The following is a 13246-nucleotide window of genomic DNA, read 5'->3' as shown; positions in this document are numbered from 1 at the left end:
TCTCCATCCTACCAATCCCTTGGCTTCCCTCTTCCCCTGTGTTCTATCGGTCTTTTCCACATTCTTTCCATAAAATAAAATAAGAAATTAAAATCTTAAGAGAAAATGAAGATATTAAAAATTAAAAAAAGGCTATGTCATTGGATTAAAGAAATAAAACGTTCTCTGGCCATGTAAAAACTTAACCGAACTACATTAACAATGGAAAACAAAAAAAAAATCGTAGTTTTTTCCCTCTTCTCTTCTACCAGAACATTTCAAATCATTAAAAAAGAAAACAAAATATATATACAAATACGTTTTGTTGCCCCTAACCTCAATATTATGAGGGAGAAATTAACTGGTGGCAAAGGAAAAAAGGGTAAAAAGGGGTGCAACAAGAGGACTTCTTAGGAGGTCACCCATCCAAGTACAACAATCGCCAAAACACGTTTAACTTCGGAGTTTTGATGGGATTTAGTGTTGGTATGATCGCACCCGTTTGTGTTTCCCTCTCCATCCTACCAATCCCTTCCCCAGCTTCTCTCTCCCCCCGTATTTTGTTGGTCTTTTCCATATTCCCTCCATAAAATAAAATTAAAAATTAAAATCTTCAACAAAAATCAGGATATAAAAAATTATAAGTGTTTTGTCGTTGGCTTAAAGAATAAAGCATTCATCGACCGTGTTGAAACTGAACAAAACTACATTAATAACGAAAAATAAAATAAAATTGTACTTTTTTTAATTTTTTCCCATCTTCTCTTCTACCCAAACGTTTCGAATTGTTAAAAAAGAAAACAAACTATATATACAAATATGTTTTGCCGCCTCTAACGGTAGCATTGCGAGGGAGAAATTAGTTGGTGGCAAAGGAAAAATGTGGAAAAAGGGGTGCTACATGACGACTTCCTAAGAGGTCAACCATCCTAGTACTAGTCTCATCCAAGCGCGCTTAACTTCTGAGGTCTGATGGGATCTGGTGCATGGGTGCTAGTATGATCGCACTCGTCGTTGTTACCCTCTCCATCCTGCCAATCCCTTCCTCGGCTTCACTATCCCCCCGTGTTTTTTTGGTCTTTTCCAAATTCCCTACATAAAATAAAATATAAATTATAATCTTATGAAAAAATCGAGATGTAAAAAATAAAAAAGGAGCGCTATGTTGTTGGATTAAAGAATAAAACATTCACCGTCCATGTCGAAAGTGTAGCGAACTGCATTAATAAAGGAAAACTAAACAAAATCATTCTTTTTTTTTGTTTTTTCCCCCCTTCTCTTCTACCAGAATGTTTCAAACCGTCAAAAAAATATATATATAAACAAATATGTTTTGTCACCCGTAACCGCAGCATTGCGAGGGAGAAATTAGCTGGTGGTAGTGGAAAGTAGGGCAAAAAGGGGTGCAACACGAGGACTTCTCAGGAAGTCACCCATCCTAATTATATAACTAGAATGTGTTTAATTAATTAGATAAGTAAGTTATTACTACTTTTCTATTAAATAATTGATTAGCTATTACATTAAATATGTCACTTGGCCGATTAATTAGTAGAAATCATTGGGTATTAATTATTTCTTACTTAATCAGTAATTATATGATTAGTAAATACATAATGTCATTAATTAATTAGTATTAGATATGATCAAGATAGTTATGTATTACATTAAATGTGTTATTTAATTAATCACAACCCAACCCTTGCCCCCCACCTAGGCGTGGGTGAGGATGTAGGTGAGGTGCGTGGCTGAGCCACATAGGCAAGGCACGTGTGTAGGTGAGTGGCACGCATGCATTCAAGCTGTAGAGGCTTGCTATCAATTTCTTTGTCTCATTTAAAATTTAAAATTTTAACTCGGATCGATTCAAATGCTCCTGAATTATATTTTATGAGCTTATTTAGGCATTTGTGATAATGCCAAGTTTGAATTTAAATAAAGGGGTAAACCTCGTACTTAGGTGGGAAGATCATACTGATCCATGTAAGATGAAGGGATAAGGATTCTTATCCCTAGTTTGCATATAAGTAGGCTTTTTACCCACGAGTGTAAACCATCTTCATTTTATGCAAAGAAGATTCCCTTATTTTCGAAGGTCTTTTTTTTTGTTCTTTTCAAACTTCTTGTATTTTTTTAATTTCATATTTTTTTATCACTTTAGAGCACTGGCTATACTTCCACTACCAACATAGAACAAGAGTGCACCCAACAGTCAAAGTGAGTTAAGTTTTTTTATTCACCAAAGTAGTATATTTTTGTGAGCTACCATTAAAATAGTTAATACACTTTCTTTTTTTCATGCACAAAAATTGGGTTTGTCTGCCTTTGAAATTGAAAGGAGTCTTTTTTCAAACATAGACCATATTGAAAGGAATATGAAGTTTTATCGTTTGGCTAGAGTGATGCTTCCTTCTCTCATATTTGCTATGTACAATTGGGGCCTCTTTAAAAGGAAAGGGTCACTTAATGGAGAGAAGTAGAAGGAGAAGTTCAAAAGAAGAGGTGTTGAGAAGTAGTGGTGGTAAATTTGTTTTTTAGAAATAAAGAACATCTAAGTATGGAGGAGGATAGGAGATGAAAATTTCTTTTCATGCAAAAGTTAGCAACTCCAATTTGAGGGGAGTGTTGCAGACGCAAAATGGAAGAGTCTAATATGATTTTCATGGTAAAGGAATCTCATGATGGAAGAATTAGTAGGACAAAGTCTTATTTGAGTCTCATGGGATAGAATCTTACAGAAGAAATCTATTGATTTTATCAGTATTTTGTAATATTGATTTACTTTCTTTCGTATTAGGAGTTCTATTCAAGTTGTAAGTGGAACATGGGTAGGTTTAATTTTATTTTGATTCTGTGAGTTTTCTCTATTATAAATAGAGAAACAATGTACTTGTTATACAATCAATTAATTGTTTCCTCTCTTAACATTTTACGAATCAATTCCTATGCCTAATATTTTTAATTACTCAAATAAAACAAATAGAAAATAAAACATAGCATAAAAATAAGATATCCAATTATAACTTCATAACATGAACTAAAAGCATGGTTCTCCTCATTTGTGCTAAAGTAACTCATGACATTACCAGAGGATTTCATAAAGAACAACAAATTGAATAACCTAAAATGTGTCAATACTTTATCAACTTGAGTCTAATAAGTTAATCTTAAAAAAAAGAAATAGAACATGAGATGAAGAGCTGATATGAAAGAGTCATATATGACCAACCAAGGGAAAATGTGATGACTTTCCTAATGAAAGAGTCATATACGTCAGTGCTATTTAATAGAAGAAATGACCTACAAAGAGCTTAATTATTACCATTCATAGGAATAATATTGGAGGAATCAAAATTCGGAACAGATAAAGTTTGAAGAATTACAAAATAAACAACAATGCTTACTAAAACATGCAATGGAACCAAAAATTGAATATTTACCTACGTAAATAAATTTAAACAAATAAATAAACATGTGAGTAGGCTTAGATTGTAACACATAAATGATTTATATCACTTTATAATGGCATCATAAATTTATCTCTAAAGGAATTTTCTATTGTTGTAGACGACTAAAAAGTTTTTTTAAATGTTTCTATCCAATCCAAATTAACCACTTAAATATAACAATTACCACGTGAGGTTAAATTATTCAATTTCCATGGATATTCACAAATTTGTATGTCATTAACTCTAAGTGACTAAACTTAATGTCACTAGACATTTTTCATAATTAAGAATGTTGTGGTTATTACGTAATTATTCAAATGTAAACCAAAATATGACATCAAAATAATTGTCTAAAATTTATGCCAATTATTAAATTCTTATATTTAGGTCAATCATAATATGCATAGAAGATTAAGTATGCATAAATCCAAAATAAATTTTTATACAGATAAAAATTAACTAACACTTGCATATTAAACATTCATATATGCATATCCAATTTTTTAATCCATATGCACTAAAATGAAAAAGAATGAATACTAAAATATTCTATTTTTCCTGTTATTTATATATGAATTAAATGTATCCAACGATAACATTGGGCTTGGATGGGCCGTGAGCATGTTTGGTGCTCTTGCGCGTACAGTGGTGCGGGACAACCGAAGAGCACGATGTCGTGCTCCTGGCCTTGGCTGCACTCCAATGAGAGCATGGAACACCGGCGCACACAACACGGGTCTCTGCTCTGTTCGCTTGCACCGCTCTTAGCTGCTCACAGCCAGATGTCTCGTCCGTTTGGGACTCTACTCACCATCCCCACACCGCCGTCTCCTTCCTCTGGTGCCATTGTCGCCGGTGTGCGTCCGACGAGCACAACACGTCGGAGTACATAGGCTTCCTTTACAGCGTCTCTCTCTCGGTGCTCTGTGACTACTCCTCTCGGCTGCGCTTCGATGTAACGTCTGGTGTTCATTGCCATCCATTGAAGCAACGTCTCTCGACCAAGAATCAGTTGTGCGCAATGCCGGTCTCCAGGCGACTGGAAGTGAGGAACGGGACCAATCGGGAGTCAGGAAGAAAATGCACACAAAATTTTGATGATTCGACACCAATGCACACAACGAGCCCTGTCGTTCATCTCCCCACATTGATGATCCCCTCTGTAGACCCGAAAGACAGTTGATGGCTGGCTATGGGCATTTTCTTCCCATAGGCGCATCTGTTCCCACTAACATGCTGGCACCTCCAGCGCACTAAGCGAAACCTACTCTGGCGCACAGTGCAGTCATCTTGTCTGGCCGGGGACGCTGTTCAGAAACATCACTGCCTCTCCTGGACGCTGTCTAGCCGGGGAGCGCCAGCGTGATTGAGATTCGCTAGGCACACAAATTATTGTCAGTCGCACGTGCCACCACTGGCTATCGAAGAAGCTCTGGGCTCATAAGGCCTCATCTTAAGTCTACATCCTCCTGTACTCGAAAATGACACGTAAATTTTTATTTTTTTATGGCATAAAAAAAACATAGACAACATTTAACAAAAAAAATAATGGAATTTTAATCAAGACGAGAGATTCCAAATGTAAATCAGAATTTCTAGAACAATATAAAATTCATAAAAAGAAAATCGAAAACCCAAGATGCATAGCTTCAATCATGGTAGACAAAATTCCAGAAATTTGCAGAGGAACATCTTCTTTATCCAAACTCCCGTTGATGGATAAAACTTAGGCTTATTTCTTGTCCAAATCCCATTTAACGTACAATCCAAACTCAGGCTCACTATCCTTTTATCTATGAGAAACTACCTAATAATGGGTTAAACTTAAAAAAGGGAAACAACTATCAAAGGAGTCATGAGCCATTCTGAAAGGAGGAAGAGGAGGAAGAGTCATGAGATGCTTGGTAATGGGATTGTAGAGATAGTAACTGAGCTTAAGATTAGTGTGGATTTTCTTGCATTAGAAGATGACCCCATTGCATGAACCCATATTCTTGACGTTGTGATGTGAAGGGAAGAAGAGGGAGTCTTGGAGCGTGAGTGCTCCTTTGTCGTCCAAGCGACAAAACATACATTCACATATGAAGCCATAGTCGTAGTATTTTTGATAGACAAAACCGATGTCAATTGATTTGGCAGTGAAAGAAGCTAACTTTCTTGATCATATTCTACCATTTCTCTAAAATAGCTTCACACTTGAGCTGTCATTTCTTGGGCAGATGTGAAAGAATTTCAAGTGAGATGTCTTTGTTGAGGACTGTGGATCCTGGTCCATTGCACACGACTCTGTTGTCGAAACAGAGACGGTGTGTGAACAGAGTCCCTCGCAGGAAGACTTCGTCTCTATTACCAAAACAAGGACATTGTGCGTAGAGAGTCTTGCATTTCATTGTTTGTTCACTGTTGAGAACAATCATAATTTGTTGTATTTTTTGTGATCTCTCATTTTCTTAGACAAATAGGGGGCGAGGGCACATATTATACATTGTGAAAATATTTTTGACGGGAAAAAGGTACGTCTATTACTCATATTGGGCGGTTGACAGGGAATGGCAGGTCTCCTCACTGTTGGCAAACCGTGTGTGCTCTTTCGTGAATTGCGTGGAGACTTGCGAGTGGGGGTGGAAACTGGAAAGTTGAAAAAAGTATAGAAAAGGCAAGATTTAACTGGCACTCTATTGGCTCGACACCGTTGTCGTTGCCACTGTTGGAGCTGTTGTACGATGCTGCTGCCGTCGTCGTTGCTGGTGTTGTAGGGCAGGACTTCGACTCTGTTTCCGAAATAGAAATAGAGTGTGAAACAGAATCTCTTGGCAGAAGAGAGACTCAAGAAGAATGATGATGTTGTCGTCATCGTTGCTGGAGTTACTATTCATTGCAGTCGCCGTTACTGGTGCTGTTGTTCGATGTTGCTATCGGAAGAACAAAGTCTGGGACTTCGCAGAACAAAGAGGTTTATGGCACTCCCTCGAGATTTTGTATCAGTACCTATGTGTGCACTAGGAAGACGAAGCGGGGAGAGGTTTCGGTCTCGCCGAAACTCGTTGAGAAGACAAAGAGAGAAGACTCTCTCGGGTTGTATTTCTGGTGTGAGAAACAATCTGTATTGTGATTCTTCAACCTATCTATAAAATCCTCTAAAGCTCCTGTGGACGTAGGCAATTTTTTGAACCACGTAAAATATTGTGTTGTGCATGATTACTTGTTACTTGTCTTGTTGTCATCAACGATTTTTTACCTAACAATTGGTATCAGAGCCGGAAGATTATAAGAAGTAAGAATGTGATCTTCAATGAGAAGATTGTGTACAAGGACAAGTCCAGTACAGTTGCTGAAGCAACTCCTCAGGAGTCTGACTTTGTCAGACTGGATGGCCTACCAGAGGCCACAGTGTAGTGCAGAGATGCGAGTGACGAGGAGAGTGGGTCCAGTGCTCCCACTCCTATTATTCTGTAGTCAAATTCAGAGTTGTCCACTCCTTTAGCTGCAGTTCGCAAATCAGTAAGGACTAATTGTCCTCCACAACGTTTCTCACCTACTTTGAATTATATTTTGTTGACAGATGGTGGTGAACCACAGAGTTACGAAGAAACCTTGCAAGATGAATATTCTAGCAAGTGGCAGCTGGCCATGAAGGATCAGATGGATTCCTTGTTAGGGAATCAGACATGGGAGTTGACAAAACCTGCACTAGGGAAGAACCCTATTGATATGTTGACAAAGGGTGTTACTCCTGAGAAATTGAAGTTGTGCGCAGCTTCAGTTGGTCTCCTAATATGAAGATAGGGGCAATGAGTTGCAGAGGTGGAGGATATCCTGTTTGAGGAAGAGGGCGATCCAATTGGTGTACAAGTCTCCAAGTGGGAGAATTGTTGTGGACTATGGAGCCTGGTCCACTGCACACGACTCTATTTCCGAATCAGAGACGGTGTACGAATAGAGTCCCTTGGCATGAAGACTTCATCTATGTTGCCGAAACAGAGACGTTACGCATAGAGAGTCTCGGGAGGAAAATACGACTCTATTTGGGAAATAAAAACCCTCAGGGTTTTTGAACAGGGTCAGGGTGAAAAACCAAGAGCGATAGAGGAGGTCACGTAAAAATAGATAGGGGTTTTTGGGAGACCTTTAGGCGACGTCGTGGTCAGGAGAAAGAGTGGTTAGAGGCTTGACGTTGTTGCCGTCACCATTGTCGGAGCTACAGTACGACGCCGCTGCCATCGCCGTTGCTGGTGCTGTACGACAGGACTTCGATTCTGTTTATGAAACAGAAACAAAGTACGAAAGAGAGTCTCTCGACAGAAAGAGAGACTCGAGAAGAACGACGATGTTGTAGTCGTTGTAGCAGAAGTAACTGTTCGTTGCCATTGCCATCGCCGATACCGGTGCAGCTGTTCGACAATGCTGTCAGAAGAACAGAGTCTGGGACTTACCGGAACAAAGAGGTTTATGGAACTCCTTTGGGATTTCGTATCAGTGCCTCTGTGTGTGCCAGGAAGACGAAGCGGGGAGAAGTTTCGGTCTCACCGAAAGTCGTTGAGACGAAATAGAGAGAAGACTCTCTCGGGTTGTATTTCTAGTGTGAGAAACAGACTGTATTGTGATTCTTCAACTTCTCTATAAAATCTTCTACATCTCCCATGGATGTAGGCCATTTGCATAACCACATAAAATATTGTGTCGTGCATCATTACTTGTTACTTGTCTATCATCGATGATTTTTCCCTACCAGTTTTTGGGCAAGCTGACCTCCATTAAAACAATATAAGAGTAGTAGGTCGATCCCCAAGAAGCAAGAATAGAGCAAGATCCGACAACAAAGATGGAAAACGTGGACTAAAGGAGGATGGTATGATCCGACAATTCTAAGAGGCAGAAGAGAGCTAGTTCTACCTCAATTATATATAAACCAAAGAGGCTACCTGTTCTAGTCTGATTTGGAATCCTTGTTTCCCTAGAGTTTCCTTTTACGTAATACTTGCAAAACATGGAGCTCTACTTTCCTTCCTTGATATTTCGCTTGCTGGAGATTTCATAGTTGATAGTTTTTAAGTCATGATGTAGTACTAGCGCCAGTATTTTGAATTTTTGTCATCTATTGATGCACCTTGTTGTGCTAAGGAGAAAAAGTTAAAGGATCGATTGAAAAAAGTTTAGAATTATGCAATTGAAACATAAATCTCAATAACTAAAATTATATTTTAATCTTCAACATTCAAAAGAAGAAATTCATTAAATATTACTTTGAATTGTTGTAGCTTTAAAATTTTTATGTAATTATTAGATAGATTAATTAAATATTACTTTATAGGTGGGGTACCATTGCACAAAAGTAAACTTTTCTCACAAAAATTACGGAAATTGAATTGATCACAATTTGAAATTTTAGTGGTTTTAAGAAATTCTCACTCAATATGCCCTACATGAAGGTTGTTGTTGTCCAATCTAATTACACCCAATTAGCAACTCATGTAATAAGAAGGATTTTGTGGAAAATTATTATTATTTTTATTATATTTTAAGGAATTTTACTTGAATATTGGATTTCAAATTTTTATTTACCTGAATAATGACTTTTTAAACTTATTTCCCAAATTATCTGATTTCAACCTTTAGAATCCTCATGCGATTCGTCAACTTCCCACGTTAGTAAAACTTGTCCATATAGCACCATGCCAGCCCATCCTTTAAAACCTAAAATTCTTCCTTTCCCCATTAAAACCCCAAATTCCTCCTTTCCCCATTAAAACCAAATTTTGCACACATAGGACAGGTTTTATAGAACTTTTGTGAAGTAAAGGTGTTATAGAAGAATTCTAAGTTCTGTAAGTAAAGCATATCGGTTCATGCTGTATTTTTTACTCTTCAAGTATTTTGTTTGTTCCAATTCGCTTCTCATTGTTTTCTCTGGAAAAGGTGAGTCTACCAATGATAACTGTCGTGACTTTCTTGGAAATATTCTTTCACGTAGCTTGCTAATCAGATGGAACCCGACACTGTTCTTTCCTCCAAAAACCCGAGACCCCCACCTAAGCGTTTGTTTCTTCAGAAATCAAGTCCCTGATTTGATTCTTAACAATCCTTCCCTTGATACTGCAGTTTCCCTGCTCCCCTCAAATTATAACTTTGAAATTCATAAATCAATATGGCGAATTGTATCTTCCGGCACCAAAAGGGTCGCCCTTCAATTCGTCGATGGTCTTCTCTTGTACTCACTTGTTCTTTCCAACATTTTTGAAACCTTTGCTTCTGTTGATGAGTGCATTATTCTAGTTGGCGTCATATATGGGGTATGCTGCTGTGTGGATAATTTTTCTGGATCTTTTGATCCATTACGGGCATAGCTGTTTAGTCCCAACAGATTACACCAAAATCCCTGCTTTATATGTTTTCATTGAAATAAAAATTGAGGTAGACCATATCATTAATACAATTAAAGCGTTTTTTTGTGACAAAAAGATTGTAGTGGCATGCACCATCCAATTCTCAGCAGTTGTGAGAGCTGTTAAATCTGTTTTAGCTGACTCTAGTATTGATATCATTGTCCACAGTCAAAACATTTGTCTTAAGCGGAAGTGCATCTACTACATGTCCTAATAGTGTTGCAGTTGATGTTTTTGTATTTGTTGCAGATGGTAGATTCCATCTAGGGGCATTTATGATAGCAAACCCCCATATTAGGGCATTTCGATATGATCCATATCTCAAAGTTTTCTTCTTGGAAGCATATGATCTCAATGGGATGAAAGAAGCTCAGAAAAAAGAAATATTGAATGCAAGGAAAGCTAAGTCCTGGGGTATTGTGGTTGGGACGTTCGGGCTACAGTCCATGTATACCTCATGCTTCCAAACCCTGTTGGGCAACCTATTCCCTATATTCACCTGTTCGACCAAGAGATCGAGCATTTTGTTTTTTTCTTCGAAGATCCAAATGTTATAATATCAAGCAATTTGTGGTCTTCTTACAACCATTTATAATCAAAATCCGAGATGGTCCTCATCAAACCACAAAAAATAAAATACCATGTGGTGGATATTTAAACACCTAAATCTCCTCTTCACATGGCAAAATCATTCTACATCACTTCAAATATTTTCAACAACATTCAAAAACATTTCAAGATTAACCAAACTATTTCCATTGTAGATAAACTAAATAGTGCAAAAACACACATATCAAGTCCAAATTCACCGAACATCCTTGGTAGAGCCCGATATGATTTCACAATCATTACAAATTGTACCTCTCAGTGATGGGGGGTCGGGTTTCGTTGGCTTATGGACGCCTGTGTAGGTGACTCAGCATTGTTTGAACTGGACTTAACACCCCAAACCCTAAACCCTGTTGACCCTAAACCCTAATTCTAGAACCATAACCTAAACCCTAAAACCTAACCTTAAAAACCCTAAAGGCCCTAAAACCCAAAAACTGAGAACCCTAAAATTTTTTTAAAAAAACCTAAACCCTAAAAATACAATAAACCCTATGTTATGGACTCTATAGCATCACGAGTTACCAACAGGCGTAGGAATTAATGAATGTGTTTTTTAATTTCCATGTAATTGTTTCTTGGTTTGGTTTTGTCTTTGGTTTGGGTTGGTTTAGCATTTATTGGTTTGAACCATTGACCCAAGAGGTCTTTAGGGTTTTGGACGTCCTCAACCCTATTTAAGGGGACGACTAGGGTAATGAGAATTATGAATTGAGTCTACTTTAGCTAGAGTAATTTAGATAAACAGGTCAAGAGCGCCTTCAAGCTCTCTTTCGTTTTTCCCACAATTCTCCTTTCCGAAATTCAATTCCCATCAATCCCTCATTCCATCTCAATGTCAAGAAAGGTAATGGAAGGAAGAGAAGAGAGGAGGGTGACAAGATCCATGGCTCGTGAGGATCCTAACAACGTGGTATCAGACAGGTCCACCCTCGGTGATTCCTCTTCTCCAGAGGACATACGTCAAGTACTTTTAGAACTTCAACAACAATCCACTCTTCAAGGTACTGAAATTTCTCACATCGATAATACCTTACAAACACTGGAATCATCTCTACAAACCATCCTCCGACAACTTGCTGCACTTCAAACACCAACGCCACCACCAGCAACCAATTTTCAACCACAACCAGTTCCCCACCAACAATTCACGCCACCACCAAATCCACCCCTGCGCCAACCAATGGGTTCAATGGCCACTCACGCACAAGGACAATCAACAGTTCCCAGGTACTTTAAACTTAACTTTCCTACATATGATGGCTCTAAAGATCCTTTACTGTGGTTCATGAAATGTGAACAATTCTTCTATCATGAACAAACGGTGGAAATGGACAAGGTTACTTTGGCCGCCTACCACATGCTCGATGAAGCGCTCATGTGGTTCCATCACTACCGAAATGTCCATTCCATTCAGGATTGGTTGCACTTTAAACATGCTTGCCAGTTGAGCTTCGGACCTCCAGCTAGCAGCAACCCAGTGGGGGAATTGATCAACTATAAACAGACCAGCACCTTAGAAGTTTACCAAAAAACGTTCCAAGAAAGGTTGGCCCGAGCTAGTGAATTTGTTCCTCCTCACCTACATGTTCAGATTTTTAATGCTGGATTGACAGAGGCAATTAGATTGGAAGTGGAATTACTTGGTCCGACAGATTTGGACTCAGCAATGAATTATGCCAGAGCTGTGGAACACAAACAGAGAGTTCTAAAAGAGTCTTTACTGCGAAAACCATTTTGGAACAACAGAATACAGGGTACTGCATTTGGGCCAGGTTTTGGGTCCTCTACCCCTAACTTGAGCAGATCAGGCTACCAATGTGCCTCCACAGACTATGCCACGTAAATTTTTGACTAAACAGGACATGGATGCTCGAAAGGCAAAGGGCCTATGTTTTAATTGTGACGAACAATTCCTGCCAGGCCATACTTGTAAATGCTTATTCAGTATTGAACTGTTGGAAGAAGATTCAGAAGAGCTTATTGAAAATGAAATTGTTGAAGAGGTACAGCAAGAACCAGAGCTCTCCCTCCATGCCATGCATGGCCTGCGTACTTCTAATACCATGCAGGTAAAGGCCAGGTTACATCATCTCATGCTACTTGCTTTAGTTGATTCGGGCAGCACACATAATTTTATCAGTGAACCAGCCGCGCAACAATTGGGATTGGCCATTCAACAACAAAGGGGACTCTCAGTTTATGTGGCCAATGGGGCCAAAATTGCTAGTGTGGGGTTATGTGCTAACACCCCTTTGACCATTGAAGGGCATTCATTTCAGGCGGATTTACTAGTCATTCCATTGGGTGGATTTGATTTGGTGCTCGGGGTCAAATGGCTCCAGTTATTAGGACCGATATTATGGGACTTTCAGGCTCGGACTATGACATTTTCAGCACCACAGGGTCAGATCACATTACAAGGCATTGTGGCACAGGTACCTAACGCACTTCACACTTTGCAGCTTCAATACACTGGTGATGATCAGTTAGCTCCTTTACTTACAACATTTACGGATTTGTTTAATGACCCTACGGGTCTACCACCAGTGCGTCATTGCGATCATCGCATTTGTTTAAAGTTGGGAACTGATTCAGTAGTGGTGCGGCCTTATCGTTACCCGCATATCCAGAAAGATGAAATAGAATGACAGTGCATGCATATGCTCGCTCAGGGTGTGATCCAGCCCAGTCGATCTCCTTTCTCCTCACCAGTGTTACTTGTACATAAAAAAGATAAATCTTGGATATTTTGTGTCGACTATAGGAAACTCAACTTGCACACAGTTAAAGACAAGTTTCCCATTCCAGTCGTGGACGAGTTGC

At 38.7% G+C, this 13246-nt stretch overlaps 2 pseudogenes; one reads left to right on the top strand and one right to left on the bottom strand.

Moving 5' to 3' along the window:
- Positions 1–870: 870 nt before the first annotated feature.
- LOC137943336 (5S ribosomal RNA) lies at positions 871–989 on the bottom strand (annotated as a pseudogene).
- Positions 990–9411: 8422 nt separating this feature from the next.
- Positions 9412–10682, top strand: LOC137942967 (uncharacterized; annotated as a pseudogene).
- The last annotated feature ends 2564 nt before the right edge of the window (positions 10683–13246 follow it).

This window comes from Aristolochia californica, unplaced genomic scaffold, assembly GCF_029961685.1.
Source record: "Aristolochia californica isolate CCGP_79_NKW_82.1479 unplaced genomic scaffold, dmAriCali1.0.hap1 SCAF_10, whole genome shotgun sequence".
Taxonomy (NCBI): domain Eukaryota; kingdom Viridiplantae; phylum Streptophyta; class Magnoliopsida; order Piperales; family Aristolochiaceae; genus Aristolochia; species Aristolochia californica.
Note: the sequence above shows the minus strand (reverse complement) of the source record. Positions and strands in the feature narration are given on the sequence as shown.